This window comes from Lepidochelys kempii, chromosome 2, assembly GCF_965140285.1.
Source record: "Lepidochelys kempii isolate rLepKem1 chromosome 2, rLepKem1.hap1, whole genome shotgun sequence".
Classification (NCBI taxonomy): Eukaryota; Metazoa; Chordata; order Testudines; family Cheloniidae; genus Lepidochelys; species Lepidochelys kempii.
The window spans coordinates 107,177,429-107,194,548 of record NC_136381.1 but is presented as its reverse complement, the minus strand read 5'-3'; the positions used below and the strand labels follow the sequence as shown (position 1 = coordinate 107,194,548).

At 43.4% G+C, this 17,120-nt stretch overlaps 1 protein-coding gene and 1 pseudogene across 15 annotated transcripts in view; one reads left to right on the top strand and one right to left on the bottom strand.

Moving 5' to 3' along the window:
* The window catches only part of LOC144930211 (uncharacterized), a 778,762-nt gene that overhangs the window by 558,329 nt on the left and 203,313 nt on the right, over positions 1-17,120 (top strand). The gene's annotated exons all lie outside the window — the stretch shown is intronic.
* On the bottom strand, positions 1,871-2,859 carry LOC144930285 (28S ribosomal RNA; annotated as a pseudogene).

Here is a 17,120-nt window from a genome sequence, read left to right as displayed (position 1 = left end):
GTCTTCAGCAATCTCTTGGTTTTGCTTACCGTCCTGTCATAGGATATCAGGGTTGGAAGGGACCTCAGGAGGTCGTCTAGTTCAACCGCCTGCTCAAAGCAGGACCAGTCCCCAATTTTTGGCCCAGATCCCTAAATGGCCCCCTCAAGGATTGAGCTCACAACCCTGGGTTTAGCAGGCCAATGCTCAAACCACTGAGCTATCCCCATGAACAGGTGATAGGCAGCTCCCTTCTGTCTACACTCTGGTCTCAACTTTTTTTGCCTCTGTTTTCACTAACAAGGTCAGCTCCCAGACTGCTGCGCTGGGCATCACAAAATGCGGAAGAGATGGCCAGCCCTCTGTGGAGATAGAGGCGGTTAGGGACTATTTAGAAAAGCTGGACGTGCACAAGTCCATGGGGCCGGATGAGTTGCATCCGAGAGTGCTGAAGGAATTGGCGGCTGTGATTGCAGAGCCACTGGCCATTATCTTTGAAAACTCGTGGCGAACTGGGGAAGTCCCGGATGACTGGAAAAAGGCTAATGTAGTGCCAATCTTTAAAAAAGGGAAGAAGGAAGATCCTGGGAACTACAGGCCAGTCAGCCTCACCTCAGTCCCTGGAAAAATCATGGAGCAGGTCCTCAAAGAATCAATCCTGAAGCACTTGCATGAGAGGAAAGTGATCAGGAACAGCCAGCATGGATTCACCAAGGGAAGGTCATGCCTGACTAATCTAATCTCCTTCTATGATGAGATTACTGGTTCTGTGGATGAAGGGAAAGCAGTGGATGTATTGTTTCTTGACTTTAGCAAAGCTTTTGACACGGTCTCCCATAGTATTCTTGTCAGCAAGTTAAGGAAGTATGGGCTGGATGAATGCACTATAAGGTGGGTAGAAAGCTGGCTAAATTGTCGGGCTCAACGGGTAGTGATCAATGGCTCCATGTCTAGTTGGCAGCCGGTATCAAGTGGAGTGCCCCAAGGGTCGGTCCTGGGGCCGGTTTTATTCAATATCTTCATAAATGATCTGGAGGATGGTGTGGATTGCACTCTCAGCAAATTTGCGGATGATACTAAACTGGGAGGAGTGGTAGATACGCTGGAGGGGAGGGATACGATACAGAAGGACCTAGACCAATTGGAAGATTGGGCCAAAAGGAATCTGATGAGGTTCAATAAGGATAAGTGCAGGGTCCTGCACTTAGGACGGAAGAACCCAATGCACAGCTACAGACTAGGGACCGAATGGCTAGGCAGCAGTTCTGCGGAAAAGGACCTAGGGGTGACAGTGGACGAGAAGCTGGATATGAGTCAGCAGTGTGCCCTTGTTGCCAAGAAGGCCAATGGCATTTTGGGATGTATAAGTAGGGGCATAGCGAGCAGATCGAGGGACGTGATCGTTCCCCTCTATTCGACATTGGTGAGGCCTCATCTGGAGTACTGTGTCCAGTTTTGGGCCCCACACTTCAAGAAGGATGTGGATAAATTGGAGAGAGTCCAGCGAAGGGCAACAAAAATGATTAGGGGACTGGAACACATGAGTTATGAGGAGAGGCTGAGGGAGCTGGGATTGTTTAGCCTGCAGAAGAGAAGAATGAGGGGGGATTTGATAGCTGCTTTCAACTACCTGAAAGGGGGTTCCAAAGAGGATGGCTCTAGACTGTTCTCAATGGTAGCAGATGACAGAACGAGGAGTAATGGTCTCAAGTTGCAGTGGGGGAGGTTTAGATTGGATATTAGGAAAAACTTTTTCACTAAGAGGGTGGTGAAACACTGGAATGCGTTACCTAGGGAGGTGGTAGAATCTCCTTCCTTAGAGGTTTTTAAGGTCAGGCTTGACAAAGCCCTGGCTGGGATGATTTAACTGGGAATTGGTCCTGCTTTGAGCAGGGGGTTGGACTAGATGACCTTCTGGGGTCCCTTCCAACCCTGATATTCTATGATTCTATGATTCTATGATTCAACATGAACAGTTTTCTGTACTGTGCCCTACCTGAGGGATTAGCTGGCTATCCAGGGCAACTGAGGCTCCACGGTGTTGCCATATTGTTATGTTTAGGGGGGATACTGATTTAGAGGAATTCAGTCATAATCCTACAGATGGTAGCTTCACCACATTGGCTCTTCAGCCAAACACATACACCAAATGTCTGAACCTGTGGTTCCTCTCATACTGAGCAGGATTACAATTGCAACACATTTTCAATCGCATAAAACTAACCTGTCTCACGATGGTCTATCCCCAGCTCACATTCCCTATTAGTGGGTGAACAACCACTGATTGGTGAATTCTGCTTCACAATGATAGAAAGAGCTGACTCTGAAGGATCAAAAAGCTACTGCTATGAACGCTTGGCTGCCAAAAGCCAGTTATCCCTGTGGTAACATTTCTGACCCCTCCTGCTTAAAGAGATGTTTTTCTTCAGGAAAGGAGATAGAGGCTCTGGATGAAGAGACATTTGGACTTCTCAGGATTGAGAAGCATTGTGAGGCCCCACTTTCCTGGTCTGTATTCATACTGAAAATCAAGATTAAATGAGCTTTTGCCCTTCTGCGCCATGGGAGATTTCTGTCCTCCCTATACTCACTTTAGTACACCTTTGTTACTGGTGTACTGCTTTAGTCAAACACCCAACATGACACCTCTCCCACAGCAGGTCATGCCCAGCATGCACCAGGTACCTGGAGCCAGAAGTGAGAGCCCCTCAGGGTTTGCCTCTCCTCCCTCCACCTCACTGGTAAACTGGCAAGTGAAAAAACAATATGAGTAGTGATATTTCTCTGGCAGCCTGGAGGCCTCTAACTTATTCTGCACCTCTCATGTCTCTTCACAGTACCAGACTAGTCATGCTCAACAGGGTCTTGTTTCACTGCTTAGTATGCCAAGCCCATTTTGTTGGCTGTGGTTTCACTAGATAGTAAATAGGGACAGTGAGACTCTCATTCAGCCATTCATGCACATCACTAATTAGATGAGGTATTTGGCTATGTGAAAACCCCTGTGGGTTTCTTTTCTGTGTTAGTCAGGATACTGACCACCTCAAGTGGCCTACCATGTTCCATCCATCTATAGGAAGCTAGAATTGTTTTAATCATCATGAGATTCCCAGAAAAAGGGTTTGGTAGATAGATTGAAGAAGAGAAATTAGGAAAAAAGGACATCAAATGAGGGAAAGGATCCCGTGGAACGGGTATCATCAGAACCTTCTAAAGCCAGCAGTAGAAGGCATTCAGTAACCTGTTTCAAGGGCTGGTGACTCCCAGCCCTGTCCTCTAATCCAGATTCAACTATCCATGGCCATACTGGACTGAATGCACTGAAACTCATATGAGCTCAGAAGATAAACTGTCCTGGGCCTGGTTAGTACTTGGATGCAAGACCACCTGGGAATCTCAAGTGCTGTATGCATCCTTTCTTTATAATTTTTCTCCTTGTTGTAATGGTTTTTTGTTTTTTTTTTTGTTCTTTTAATAACATAAGAACAGCCATAAAGGATGAGACTGATGGTACATCTATCCCAGTATCCTGTCTTCTGACGGTGGCCAGGGCCAGATGCTTCAGAAGGAATAGACAGAACAGAGCAATTATTGAATGATCCATTCTCTGTAGCCAGTCCCAGCTTCTGGCAGTCAGAGGCTTAGGGACACCCGGATCATATAGGGCTGCATCCCTGACCATTTTGGCTAATTGCCATTGATGGACCTATTATCCATGTAATTCTTTTTTGAACCCATGCTTTTGGCCTTCACAGCATCCTCAGACAACCAGTTCCATAGGTTGACTGTGTGGTGTGTGCAGACCCCATCCTCCCTGCTACAGGCACAGGGAACCACCTCAAAACTGCCAGGAGTCACCTATTCCTATGCCTAGCCAGGCCTGACTGACAGCCACAGTACAGGAACATGTGTTAAGCCAGCTCCTATTTCCTCCATGGGAGACACCTCCCCCACCACAACTGCTTGGGTATCCCTGGCACTGGGGGAACATATCTGTGTAGCCTGGGGACCAATCCTCCTCACCACCCATGCAGGGCAGCTCTCTAAGCTAAGCGGGATGCACCCAGGTCAGCCAGAGAGAAGGAGTGGCTAGTGGTTGGATTCTGCAGATGCAGTTCTGTCCTTGTAAGGAGTCTGAGCCTGTATGTGAGACAGTAGAAGGAATTATTTATGAGGAGTATTCAACAGAAGTATGGAAACTTTCAAAGCAAGCACCCAGGCAAAGCCCTGGCTTTCTTGGACATTTTGGGCCGTGGAACTGTGGGAAAAAAAATTGTATTTTTTCTATTTTTCTCTCTCAACGAATTTTCAACAAAGTTGACACACTTCTGCAAAATATTTCACCTTCCACATATTGGCATTTTCCAAAAACTTTCCTTTGGAAAATTTTTGACCAGGTCTACTTTTGTGTTTCAAAGCAAGAAGCTTATAGCAAGAAACGCATCCAATGATGTATATATGGGTTGTAAAAGTGATATCACCAACAAAATTCTTAGCAGGGCTAAGAGCAGCAGAAGCATTTCCCCTGTTGTTACAATGATGATAATATTATCTTGGTATGTTTATATATCATTATGATATAGTTCTTAAAAACTGTCCCAGGGCTATGTTGGGACTGTGATATGTGTGATTTCTGTGGACCCTTGTGGTCTAAAATGTCCCTCAACCTCCTTTCACTTATCAAACTACAAGCTGTCAGAGGCAAACTTGCAGCAAAAGAACAGTGTAATATAGCAGTGTTGGTAATGTATAGCGTTATTCATGTATTTATATTTTAATATGCATGCTCTGATTTATGTCTATGTTTTATCTTGTTTTATTTACCTGGGAAATGATAATGTCAAAAAATTTGTTAAAATCGCCATCTTGAATGGTGTCTAGTAGTTGTTTGGCAGCCATGTTGGCTATACTTCTCTTTGGAACTTTGGTGCCCTTTTGTTTGCGTTTGGCACTCTTTTGTGGAAAGGTGGGAAAAGGACTGGTCAGGTGGTCACTAATCTGCTTAGAGACTAGGGGATTTTAAAGCCCCCTCCTCCCCCCTCTGTCCTACCTAGCAGCAGTCTGCGTTAGTGTTGTTGGATCAAGAACCGCAGGAAGATCTCTGAGAGGTACCACCACAGCTACTTACCTGAGAACTGATCCTGATCCTAATCCTGGTCCAGCAGTCCTCAAACGTCCGAGTCTCTCCTGCACCACGTGTCATTCCCAAATGCAGTGGTAGGTCCGGATCCAACATCTCGACGCTGAGGCAGACGATCAGACGAACTTTGATCTGTAAAGTATAAATATATTTGTCTGTCATTTGTAGAGGGAGAGGTTTCTGGGCTTCATGCCCATGCAAGCCACTGAGATATTTTGTCCATATACTTACCTTATGTTAAATAAAGAACCTTTTTAGTTTACCTTTTCTTGCTCCTTATCCTTATTTGCACTGAGATCAATTAGGTTATAGATCCTAATTCAGGGACAGCCGTACCTGTGACTTCTTAGCAGGGGTCCATAACATCCTTAATTTCTCCCCCAACATTGATTCATTGTAACAGTAATGACTAGTCATGAATGACAGTGATTTGCAAAGAGTTTAGTTTACAGTAAAAATGACTCAGGAGAGCAGGCCAGACAGAAGCTAATTCATAACTAAGCCATAATTCAGCCCTCAATTATAAACTCCGTTGCTCAACCTTTGGCAGTGCTGGAGGGGAGAGTGTAATGTGCCTGATCCAAAAGAAAGACTCTTATTGATTCCAATGGGCTTTTGTTAATATGCCTATGTGACAATTTGGGAATCCGGCTGTCCTAATTTATGAATTCTAGCTGAGATTACGAAGTGTTACTATGAAAACTGCTAAGTCGTGAATGCCTCCTTCTATGTGTCTTTACCCAGCAGCAAACTTCATTTTGAATGTGCAGCCTTTTGCCTTCTCTGTTGCTGGTTCGCCTCCATGCTGGACTGAAATTCCAAAGGCTGGTGGCAAAAGAAAAAAAACAAGCGGGCTGTTGTTGTTAAGTGCTCTCTCACAGAAATGGAATCGCTCTAAACAATAGACTGGCTCTCAACCAGGAGAACTGGTTTAGCAGGGGAGAGGTTGCCTTGGTAATGAAGTCACTTGGCAGGACTCTGGTCACCTGTTGACCTGATAAAGGGGGCTACAAGTTATAGAAAGGGAGGAGGTGAGCTGCCTGGGGTCATAGGCCAGTTTGTCTCCAGCTCAAGAAGAGAGAGAAGCATTCCAGCCTGCAGGGGCCTGCAGAGGCAGGGAACTCTGCCTGCTTTTCTGAACCTAGATGATCTCTTAAGGGAAGGGTAAGCTGATGAGGGGCATTGTGGTTGCCGTGTTTATTGTTTTCTAAATGATCTGTACTCTCTTGTGGTTCATATGATTAAGTAAAAAGAGCAAATGTGTTAGACTTCTGTGTAAAGTGTGTGAGTGTGTTATTTGCTTCAAAATTACATGTGCCTCCTGAGAGAGTTATAGTGTAACCCACAAGACTCACATCTGTCAGTGAGATTCTGGGACAGGGTGTGTTTAAGAAACTGAGGTATCTTCAGTGCTGGTCCTGGGGACACAAGACTGGTGGGCTGAGGAGCACCATTTCCATAAAGGAGTAACTAATTGAGTCTGTGCCCAGGAAATGTGCCAGACGCACCAAGGGAAGAAATGATACTGCAACCGGCTGAGACCCGGGGCTGCAGAGACCTAAGCCGCATAGGGCTCCAGGATTCCAGGGTTTTGGATTACCTGCACAGCAGTCTGGTGGGTGCCCAGCAGGGGGCACCTGACTGGATCTCTTACAGTTTACTTTATAATGTTTCATTGGTAATTTCAGCTACCCTAAGCTTACTAATGATAACTGAAATTTAAAAAAAAATTTTTTTTACGGACCCTTAGCTAACACCTGAAAAACACAGCTAAAAGTGGTTGGGAATTTTCCATTGAATCTCTTTTCCATTAGAAAATGTTGATTCGTTGAAACCGAAACTTTTAGCAAAAACATATCCCTCTTATCTCTCTAGACATGGTATAGATGAGAGGGAGACCAACCGACCTAGCCAGCCAACCACCAGTCCACCCCAGACTAGTCCTGTGGTTAAGGAATTCACTTGATATGTGGGAGACAGAGGCTCAAGTCCCTGCTCTGCTTGCTTGAAGTCAGGACTGGAACCTGCATCTCCCAAATCCCCAGTAAATGTTCTTCTAATACAGAACAAGAACTACAAAATATAATTCCTGTTTGCTAGCCTGCCCTACTGACAGCTTCAGTTGCCAGATATGCAGTTTGTCCCTTTATAGTCATCAGATACATTGGTGGGTAGGAAAACAAATGCCTGTTCATTTAATCGATTAAACTTTTTTAGCCTTACAAACTGTTGGCAACTTGGAGCACTGCCTTAGACAGCTGTTTTCATTCTTTACAAGGGATGTTCAGACTAGTTTGGGTAAAACAGGGACCCCTGCCCTTTCCCTGAACCTTCACCCAGAACTTGAACCCAATGTTAAAAAAAGTTTGGTTAACTTCCCTTTCCCATTCATTACTGCATGCCTACGTACTTGTGAGATCCGCTTGGACCAGATGTGGAAATACTGCAAGAAAGGATATTTCCTCACTCGTATTGTAACGATTCTTTTTATAAACGGACGGGTTGATAGCATGTGCTGCATGCACAGAGGTTTGTGTGCGTGTTTGGAATCTTCTCAGAAAGGGTCAGATGAGATTTTCTACTCCAGTCAAGAGTCCACCCCCCCCGTCACTTGGGCCTCCTGATAATCCTTATGGAGACCAGCAGTCCTGCATTCTGGTTCAGAGAAAAGTATTTGCTATCCATCAGAGGATAATCACAGGGCTAAGTTACACTGCTTTACTTTCTCAGTTTCGGTAAAGCCATTTCCGCTTTCTAATGGAGTTAAGAGCCTAAAAAAACCCCAAACCCAGTTTTGTGCTCTGCTGCAACACTTTTATATTCATCACCAAGGAATACTCCCAGCACAGAGGCAATGTGGAGTTGGCAAAGGCAGACCTAGGCTATCCCTTGACTTCCCCCACCTCAGCAACTAGTGTAGGGGTATGATGGGGAAATGGGGATGAATAGGGGTGGGAGGGGTGTGTCAGGGGCAGGAAGGGGAGTAGCTGGAGAGCTATGAACTTGAGATATTCTAGCCTAAAGAGCAGCCCACTTGTGACTGTGGATGGCTGCTTTAAGTTAGAACAGACCCTAGTGGCAGCGGTGGCACGGCTGAACCATGCTGTGTGCGTACCCACCTATTTCAGGTTGGGTCACACTAGTCACGGCTCAGCCATGCCTCCACTGCTTCTACCAGTGCTACCTCAGCTACCCAGCTATTTATAAACGTGCTAGCTTGACACGGAGAGCCAGCACACGTGTGTGTGTGTACAAGCAGAGGAATCACAACTCGAGCCCATAGTTTAGACGTAGCCTGGCGTCTCAGTTGACATGATTACTTGGTTCATTTGAGCACTTGTTCAGTGCAAACAGATTAGGCCCAAATCATCTCAGTGGTGTAAGCTCATGGAAGTCAATGACGTTACAGCAGTAATCAATTTGTCCCATCCTGGTTTTGTCAGGCGCAAAGTATGTGCTTTCTTTTCTAGACCTGGCTAATGGCCATCAGGGTCCATGTCAGAATGTTTTCAGTGGAAGAGCATCCCACCAGTACCAAAAATAGAGGCCAAAGATTTAGAAGTAAAGGTTGTGAGTCCAAGTTTTAATATATGACAAATGCCTCAGCCCTTACCCCTCACAACTGGTCCTTCCCACTGCCTGCATTGGTTTTCCTGGCTTATTGTCTTAGGAAGCATGGGATCTCTATTGTGGGATAAATGTTCTTTGTTTTTCTTTTCTTTATATCAATTGCTCCTGTATTGTCTTCACTCTGTTTTTGCATTGTCTTCTGTTGTACAATCTCTGCTCGCCCCATTTTTGCTCCCTTTTCACCCATTTTCTTTGCCATTCTCCTCCTCACCCACTCCCCTTGCCACTTCCCCCCTAGCATTAGATTTTAGAAGCAGGTCTATTGCTATAATGTTGTAGGTGCCAGCTGCTATAGATGTCTTCTCACATCTAATAATTTTAGATGCTGAATGAGCTACTAGCCTCAGATTTGCTGGTAATACTTAATAATGCTTCTCACATCTAATGAGAGTAGTGCTGTGTTAGTGGAGCCCAGTGGGGCAGTGCCCCAGACCGTCTCAAGGGAATAATAATGCATGATGTCTGATTGGGACTGTGTGCTAGGTTGTAGGACCAAAGCCTGCATATCTGCTTTAATACTAGCTCTTTAATCTCATGCTCACTATTCACTTTTCTCCAGAGCCTACACAAGCAATCCTACATCAAAACAGACTCTAATCATCAGTGACCTGGTTCTTTCACTCTTCGGCACAGCTCTCAGAGCTACAGCGGACAAAATCAAAGCGGAGGGGAGCATTGTTGGGTTGTTTTGTTTTTTGTTTTAAATGCTTCGATCCTGCCAGATCTTTGCAAGAAACATCAGAATGGACTGAAGTACTGCCAGCCTGAAATAGATCTCTCAAGAGCTGCCTCACTTCTCATCTATCATGGAGTCCTGATGAGTGAAGTGAGCCACCTGCTCCCGGGCCACAGTCTCTCATTGCTGTGCAACAGCGAAATACACGCTGGGATGTTGCACTCTGGTATTGCTGTGAGGGCTGGAAAAACACAGCGGCTCACCAACCAAAGGAATTCTGGTGTGACAACAGGAAGATAGGAATTGTCGTACTGCATCAGGACCATCTAGTCCAATATCCTGGCTCTGACAGTGGGGAGCACCAGATGATTCAGAAGAAGGTGCAAGAAACCAGCGAATGGTTACAGAATAATCTGCCCGTACGGGAAGTTTCTTCCTAGTCTCACTTGGGTCTTAGTTTATACCCTAAAGCATGACCTTGTATATTCCTAACCTTATTTAATCATTTCCAAGTAATGATGGATGTTCTTATTATACATACAAACATCTAAGCCATTTTTGAAGCCTACTAAGCTCTTGGCCTCAATGGCATCTGCGGCAGTGAGTTTCACAGATTGATTATGTTTTCTATTTAAAAAAAATCCTTTTATCCATTTTAATGCTATTGCCTTTCAGTTTCATTGAACGGTCCCTTATTCTTGTGTTATGACAGGGTAAACAGTAGCACTTCATTTATTTCTTTTATGCAATTCATTATTTTGTGTTTTACTACCTTTTCTCCTCTCTCAACTACAGAAAACCGATCCTTTCAATTTTCTCAGCTCGTACTAAGGTTCATTTAAACAGGACAGAGTGCTGCTTTTGATGACTGGTGAAACCCCACCCCAGCATCTTGGAATCATATCAAAACTTAGAAACAATCTACTTAGATTAAAAGCTCTTTGGGGCATGGATTGCTTCTTTCATAATACATATGGGCACAATGCCAAGCACAATGCGGTCCTGATGCTACCACAACATGAATAATAAATCTTCTGAAGTTTCTTCCATTTCACTGTCCCACTCTCCAAAACTACCATTCAGATTTCCCTTCCCTGTGAAACCCATTTACCTCTAATTACCTGTGGCTCTTGACTTCTTCTCCAAAGGTCTACTAGTCTCTCTCTATAGCCTACAATATGGTTTTCAGGATTTTGAAGCAGTCTTTCTTTGACATCTTCCTGCACCCCACCATCAGGAAGCTTTCCTTGTTAGGATCCCTTCTGTCATGGTTTCTAGCCAACCTGGTTCATTCACTCAAATGGGTTCTCTCTGGTAATGCTGCTAAATTAGGGTTGAAGCAGTGATTTTGGGGAAACAAACGTTACTGCCAATTCATGCACAACCCATTATATCTTCACTCTGAGCCTGTGATGAAAAAAATAAAGAACAGTACTCCCTGAGGAAAAATTCACTGTGTGTATGTGGTGCATGTCATACTATGAACAATTTTGAAGTATATTTTATAGAGGTAGATCTATTATGACATGAGAGAAGAGAAGGGAAAAACTCACAACAGTAATCTGCGAAAGTGAAAGTAAATACCATAGCAATAGAGACCTGCCCTGTATTGTTTGTTTTTACACACAAAGTACAAATTGCCTTTCTCCCACAGTTCTTCAGAATTGACATAGTTTGGGGTGATAGAAATAAGATATTAGAAGCATTTGCATTGTGAGAATTGAAAGGTCTCAGTACTGATTGAACCACCAAGGGGCTTTTATGTTATCAACAAAATAAGGCAGGTTTGTATTAAACTGGAAAAAAAGAGAAATGGGACAGCGAAAATGGTCTTGTTCCATTCACTACCCAAGATATAATCTCTTTCCAATAGTTTTCCACAGATGTCAATGCCCCTTGTAACTAGAGAAGGTAAGAAGGAGTTCTAGGGGCAACTTGAGAGGGTGATCCAAAGCTAAGGCAAAGGAAAGCCTCCCTTTGACTTCAGTGGGCTTTTGACCAGCCCCTTAGCAAACTTCTACTTACAGTGAAACAACAGTGCACTTCCCTGTTAATGGCTCCCACTGTATGTAGAGTAATTATAAATAGATAAAGAAGAGTCAGCTCATAGATGATACAATTTTGAATGCTGGTAATTAACTGTAATGAGTTTTTTCCCTTAGGCTTTTAATTGACAGCTGGTCAAGAGTGGGTGGTAACTGACTGGGGCTATTTTATTATTATTTTGGGATATGACCTAGGCTGTTATATTCTGATTGGACAGTTCACCTCTGTTAAGTGGCTTGTATTTTTTGGACAGTTGTCAGTTTTGATTAATGTAGTATCTAGAGCAATGGGGAGGCGTTATATACACTGGAAGAAGTGCATAAATATGTCCATTCCTATAATGCAGTTCTTCTTTCTCTTGCTATATATTTGTGCAACAGTCTTAACTCATTCAGTAAGACAGAGCAAAGCTGAGCGTCCGCTTAGGAGTTGTTTTATTGCTGTTAAGAAATGCCTTCACATATTAATGAGTGTGTAACATTTGTGCGGCAGGAAAGTGAGACTTTCAGGTCAGATTATCTGTTGCCAGATTCATCCTGTCCTTTGATGTATACATATGAAGGAGGGAATATATGCCACTAAACTAATAGATTAGGTCTGTTTGTTAGCGTAAGGTATCTGGTAAAATTAATTCTAAGTATTTCTATCACAGCTATATTAGATAAGTATTCTATATAAGGTCTTACTTATATTGTGCTCTTCTCTGTAGTATCTGAGCTCTGTCCAGTAGTGCATTAAGCAACCTGATTACACATCTGTCACATGTTTGTTCTCTCATCCTCTCCTCAGGAGGAGAATAACATACACTGGATTGTCTTGTTTGGTAGGGTTTTAGGTTTTTTGTTTGTTTTAAAATATACACATTGCAATGTATTTGTTAAAGAAGGCAAGGTCACAGAAATGTGTTTTGCTCTAGGAGTGCAGAATGATGAGATGTGTGATAACCCTTAGTTGCTGGAGAAGTTCATTCTACAGTCTTGAACTTGCATGCAACAAATTCTGTCTTCCATACAGATGAGCTTTACTTTTATTGCTGAGAGTTCCATTGTGCTTGAGGACCATGGTCTTTGTCCTACAAATTTAGACAATATTTTAGATATCCTAGGCCATGGATCGACTTAAAGATAAGGAACAGAGTCTTGAACTTGATTCAGCATTCTATGGGAAACCAGTGAGAGAACACAAGACAGGTTTCATGTGCTTGTGGTAACCAGTGTTGCTGAGGAGAAATGTTGCAGTGTTCTGTACTAGTAGGAATTTCCTAAGTGCTGAAGACTTCATGCGGAGTGAAGTTCTGGAACAGCCTTCCAAGGGAAGCAGTGGCGGCAAAAGACCTATCTGGCTTCAAGATTAAACTCGATAAGTTTATGGAGGAGATGGTATGATGGGATAACATGATTTTGGCAATTAACTGTTCTTTAAATATTCATGGTAAATAGGCCCAATGGCCTGTGATGGGATATGGGATGGGATGGGATCTGAGTTACACAGAGAATTCTTTCCTCGGTATCTGGCTGGTGAATCTTGCCCACGTGCTCAGGATTCAGCTGATCGCCATATTTGGGGTCAGGAAGGAATATTCCTCCAGGGCAGATTGGAAGGAGGCCCTGGTGGTTTTCGCCTTCCTCTGCAGCATGGGGCACGGGTCACTTGCTGGAGGATTCTCTGCACCTTGAAGTCTTTAAACCATGATTTGAGGATTCAATAGCTCAGACACAGGAGTGGGTGGGTGAGATTCTCTGGCCTGCATTGTGCAGGAGGTCAGACTAGATGATCATAATGGTCCCTTCTGACCTTAATATCTATGAATCTATGCCAGGTATATCAGATTGCTGTAGTCCTTCTGAGAAAGGCGTGAATGACTGAGGCCAGGTCATTGTCTGCCAGGATGGGAAGGAGCTAACTGAAGATGATAGAAAGTATTATTCATGGACGCTACTTTGTGAGAGCCTATGTCAATGAGGAATCCAAGAGCAATGCTAAACTATGGACTGACCTGACAAACTGAGGTGTGTACATTCAACCACAGGAGATTGTACTGTGGCTGTAGACCTTTCAGAATGCTTTCCTTTGCTCACCAGTGTCACCTTTGTCTTGCTTGGGTTCAGCTTCAGCCAGCTGTTCTTCATATATGAGCTAATCTTCTTGAAGCCCTGGGCCATCTTGATGGCAGTGATGAGGTCATATGTGGTGACGGATAGATAGAGTTGTGTGTCATCTGCATATTACTGACATTTGAGTCCATTTTATCTGACCAGTTCATTTAGTAGCTATATGTAGATGTTGAAAACAACCAGAGAGAGAATTGATCCTTGCGGAACTCCACAAGTGAGAGGTGTAGTGGTAGAGGTGCAGTTTCCCATCTACTCGTTGGGTGCTACAGGAAGGACTCAGACCATTTTAGTGCATTAGCCAGGACCTTTGCCCCTTCTCTTATGTGAGACAGCAGTATCTCATGGTCAACAATGTTGAATGCTGCCGAGAGGTCCAGGAGTCTGAGAATGGTTGTTTGCACTGATTGTTTGCCATCGACAGGAAGAGATTGTCCATCAGTGCCAATAAGGCAGTTTCAGTTCCATGTCCTGGCCTGAATCCAGATTGTGCCAGGTCTAGAATGTTAGCCTCAGTTAGACGAGCTTTGGCTAGCTTTTCCATGAGCTTACTCAGGAATGGTAGGTTTGGCATTGGAGGTAGTTGGTTAAAACCAGTGTATACTTGTTCTTGTGTTTGTTAGACTATTGCATGTTTGAAGGAGGAAGGGAAGATTCCTTCTCTGAAAGATGCATTGGTTATTTTGGTCACAATTGGCACCAGTTTTTTATGACTCTCTTTTAAAAGCCAGGAAAGGCCTGGGTCAGATTCATAAGTCTTGGGTTGATATTCCTTTAGGGTGTCCAGAACTTATTGATGAGGGAATGTAGTGAACTCTGGGAATGCATGTGGTTTTATGGTTGGTGGGTATAGGTGGAGCAAATCCATGCTGTTTGAGAAGGTTTCTGGAATGTGCATGATCTTTTTAGTGAAGTAGGTGTGACCAAAAGCACCCCTGTACTCACATCCTCCACACTATTGTAATAATCTTTGTACAAAATATGGTTTGTGAGATATCATTTGAAAACTAATTAACTTGCTTGTGAAATGTATGTAGCAACATTATATGTAAAGTTATGCATTCCCCTTGTATGATGATGTTAGCACATGTTCAGACCCACACAGCTCTGACTAGGCAAAAGTAGTTGAATAGGTTTATCCTAAACAGAGGAATGTGTGTTTACCTCAATTTACATATAAGTAGCAAACAGGGTCCCTGAGACAGCAAGAGGGGAAAATGGCAAGAGACAAGGCAAATCTGCATTTCAGCAGACACAGGAGAGAAGAAAGAGCATGGGGCTACCTTTACCACCAGACTCCATGTTGACTTCTTTACTGTTTGAATAAAGTTTGCTTTGAGTGGTAACCCTCAGAAGAATCCACTTCAAAGGGTGATTGGGACTATAAAAGTGAGGGGCAAAACCACCCCAAGTCACCTATCCTTATCTCTCTCTCTTTCACTTAAAAAGACAAAGGAACCAGCCCTTTGACCTTTGGAGGGATATCTTGACCTGGGAATTTGGTCAGTGTTGTTGCTGGGAACTTGTGGTAAGGACGTTACCTTGAACCAAGTCTAGCTTGTTAAGTTTTAGCTACTAGGAAATGCTTTATCTTTATTTCTCTTGTAACCATTTCTGACTTTAATGCCTTATTCTTGTACTCACTTAAAACGTCTCTCTTTGTTTTATTTTAAATCTAAACCAATCCAGTGCTGTGTTTAAAATGAACTAGCAAACAGGTGAATATTGACCCTTAACGGGGCAATGGACCTTTGATATCTCAACTGCTCAGGAGAGGGCTGGACAGTGCAGTACAGATGTTTTTAGGAAAATTCAGGACTGGGAGTGTGTTGGGGTCAGCCTGCAAGTAGTAACCAAGGCTGGTGGAAACCAGACTGTGACTGGAGTGATACTGACAGGCTGCTGGGGTCAGAGCTGCTGGACCAGGGCTGTAGCTATACACAGACCCTCAGGGTGTGACCTGCAAGCTCTTGGGCTGTTTGTGAGCAGCCCAGGTTGGGAGCTACCACAGCAAAGCACGGTGAGGCACCCAAGGTTGCAGGGCAGGTGGTGAGACAACCCCACACTGGCCTGGACTGCACCTGGAATGTGGCAGTGGGATGACAGTTTTTCACAGCAGTTGGTGCTCAGTTGGTGCTGCAGGTTTTTGCTGCATGGAAATACATTAGGCATGTGTTTTTTAGGGGTGTGTGTTTTTTGTTAAGTTTTAACTGATGAAGAATACTGAGCAGCAAGTGGTTTAGTATACAGCTTAATGGCTTCTCATGTACACCAGGTCTGAAGAATCTAATCTTTCCCATTAAAAAGATACCAGTAGTCCTTCAGTCCAAATTTTCAGTGTCTCTTTAACTACTTATAGTTAATTTAGTATTGGTTAACAGTTTATTAAGGAATGGGAAGAAAGCTGTGATTTATTATTGAGATTCCACATAATCAGATTTCCACATTTCTAGTGGACTCTCATCAGTGTTACAATTAAGTTCAATACTGAACACCTTAATGCTATTAGGATATTAATAACTATTAGATGCTAGCTAGCACAATCTACTCTTAAATTAAGAAGTAAGACATGAGTAAGAGTATATTGTTATAGATATTGCCATGACTTGGGTATGCATTGAGGCACAAGGCCTGGAGGTGCCTTTGACAGATGGAAATGAAAGCAGTTGGAGGGTCCAGTTCTGATTCCGCTTTACACCAGTGCGAGACCCATGACTTGAGTGGAATTACTCCTGCTTTTGATTGGTGTAAGAATCAGAATGGATGTTTGCATCAGAATTTCCCCACACAGATAACTTTTTTACAGCATCCCCTCTTAGTGACCCTGCTCCAGAAACGGAAGCTGTGACATTTGGTGACTTTCTGTAGCAATCTTTCTATTTCCTAGAGAATTATGTTTTCTCTTGGCTTCTGAGGGACCTATCTTTGCGTGTGCCTGGATTTAAATCAGATTATGCACATGGTCCAGTAGCATAGGATACAGAGTGCCAGCAAGTGCACCCGTAGCAGACAGAATGAAACCTGCAGCCAGATTTTCAGCAACAATGTGAATAGCATCCTGAGTCTTTATGCTCAGGAAATGATTTTGGTTCAGTGTAATCACTGAGTTGAAATTATAGTGATGGGAATCTATTCATACCACATCGCAAATTGTTATGCCTTTAGCTAATAAGTAGAAATAGGGCTAAACCAAAACACTGGATCTCTGTAATAGGCTGTCTCCAAAACAAAGATTTCAATGCTCCCAAACTTGTCATGATTTGAAATTCAATCTTAACCCAGATGGTACCAAATTTTACTGTATAAAGATGAGGAGTCTTTTAGGATTGTATTGCTGCACCGATTTACACTAACTGAGGATCTGGCCCTAGTTGTTCAGATATGCCCCATAACAGAGACAGGTGTGAGGGATATTGGGCTAAGCCATTTCTACTAAGATGAAAAGCAGGACTTAGACCATGCTTATATTTTGTAAACTCTGGTAAAACAAATAAGCAAATCCCAAGGAAACAAACCTATAGGCTAGAGAGTGGCAGCA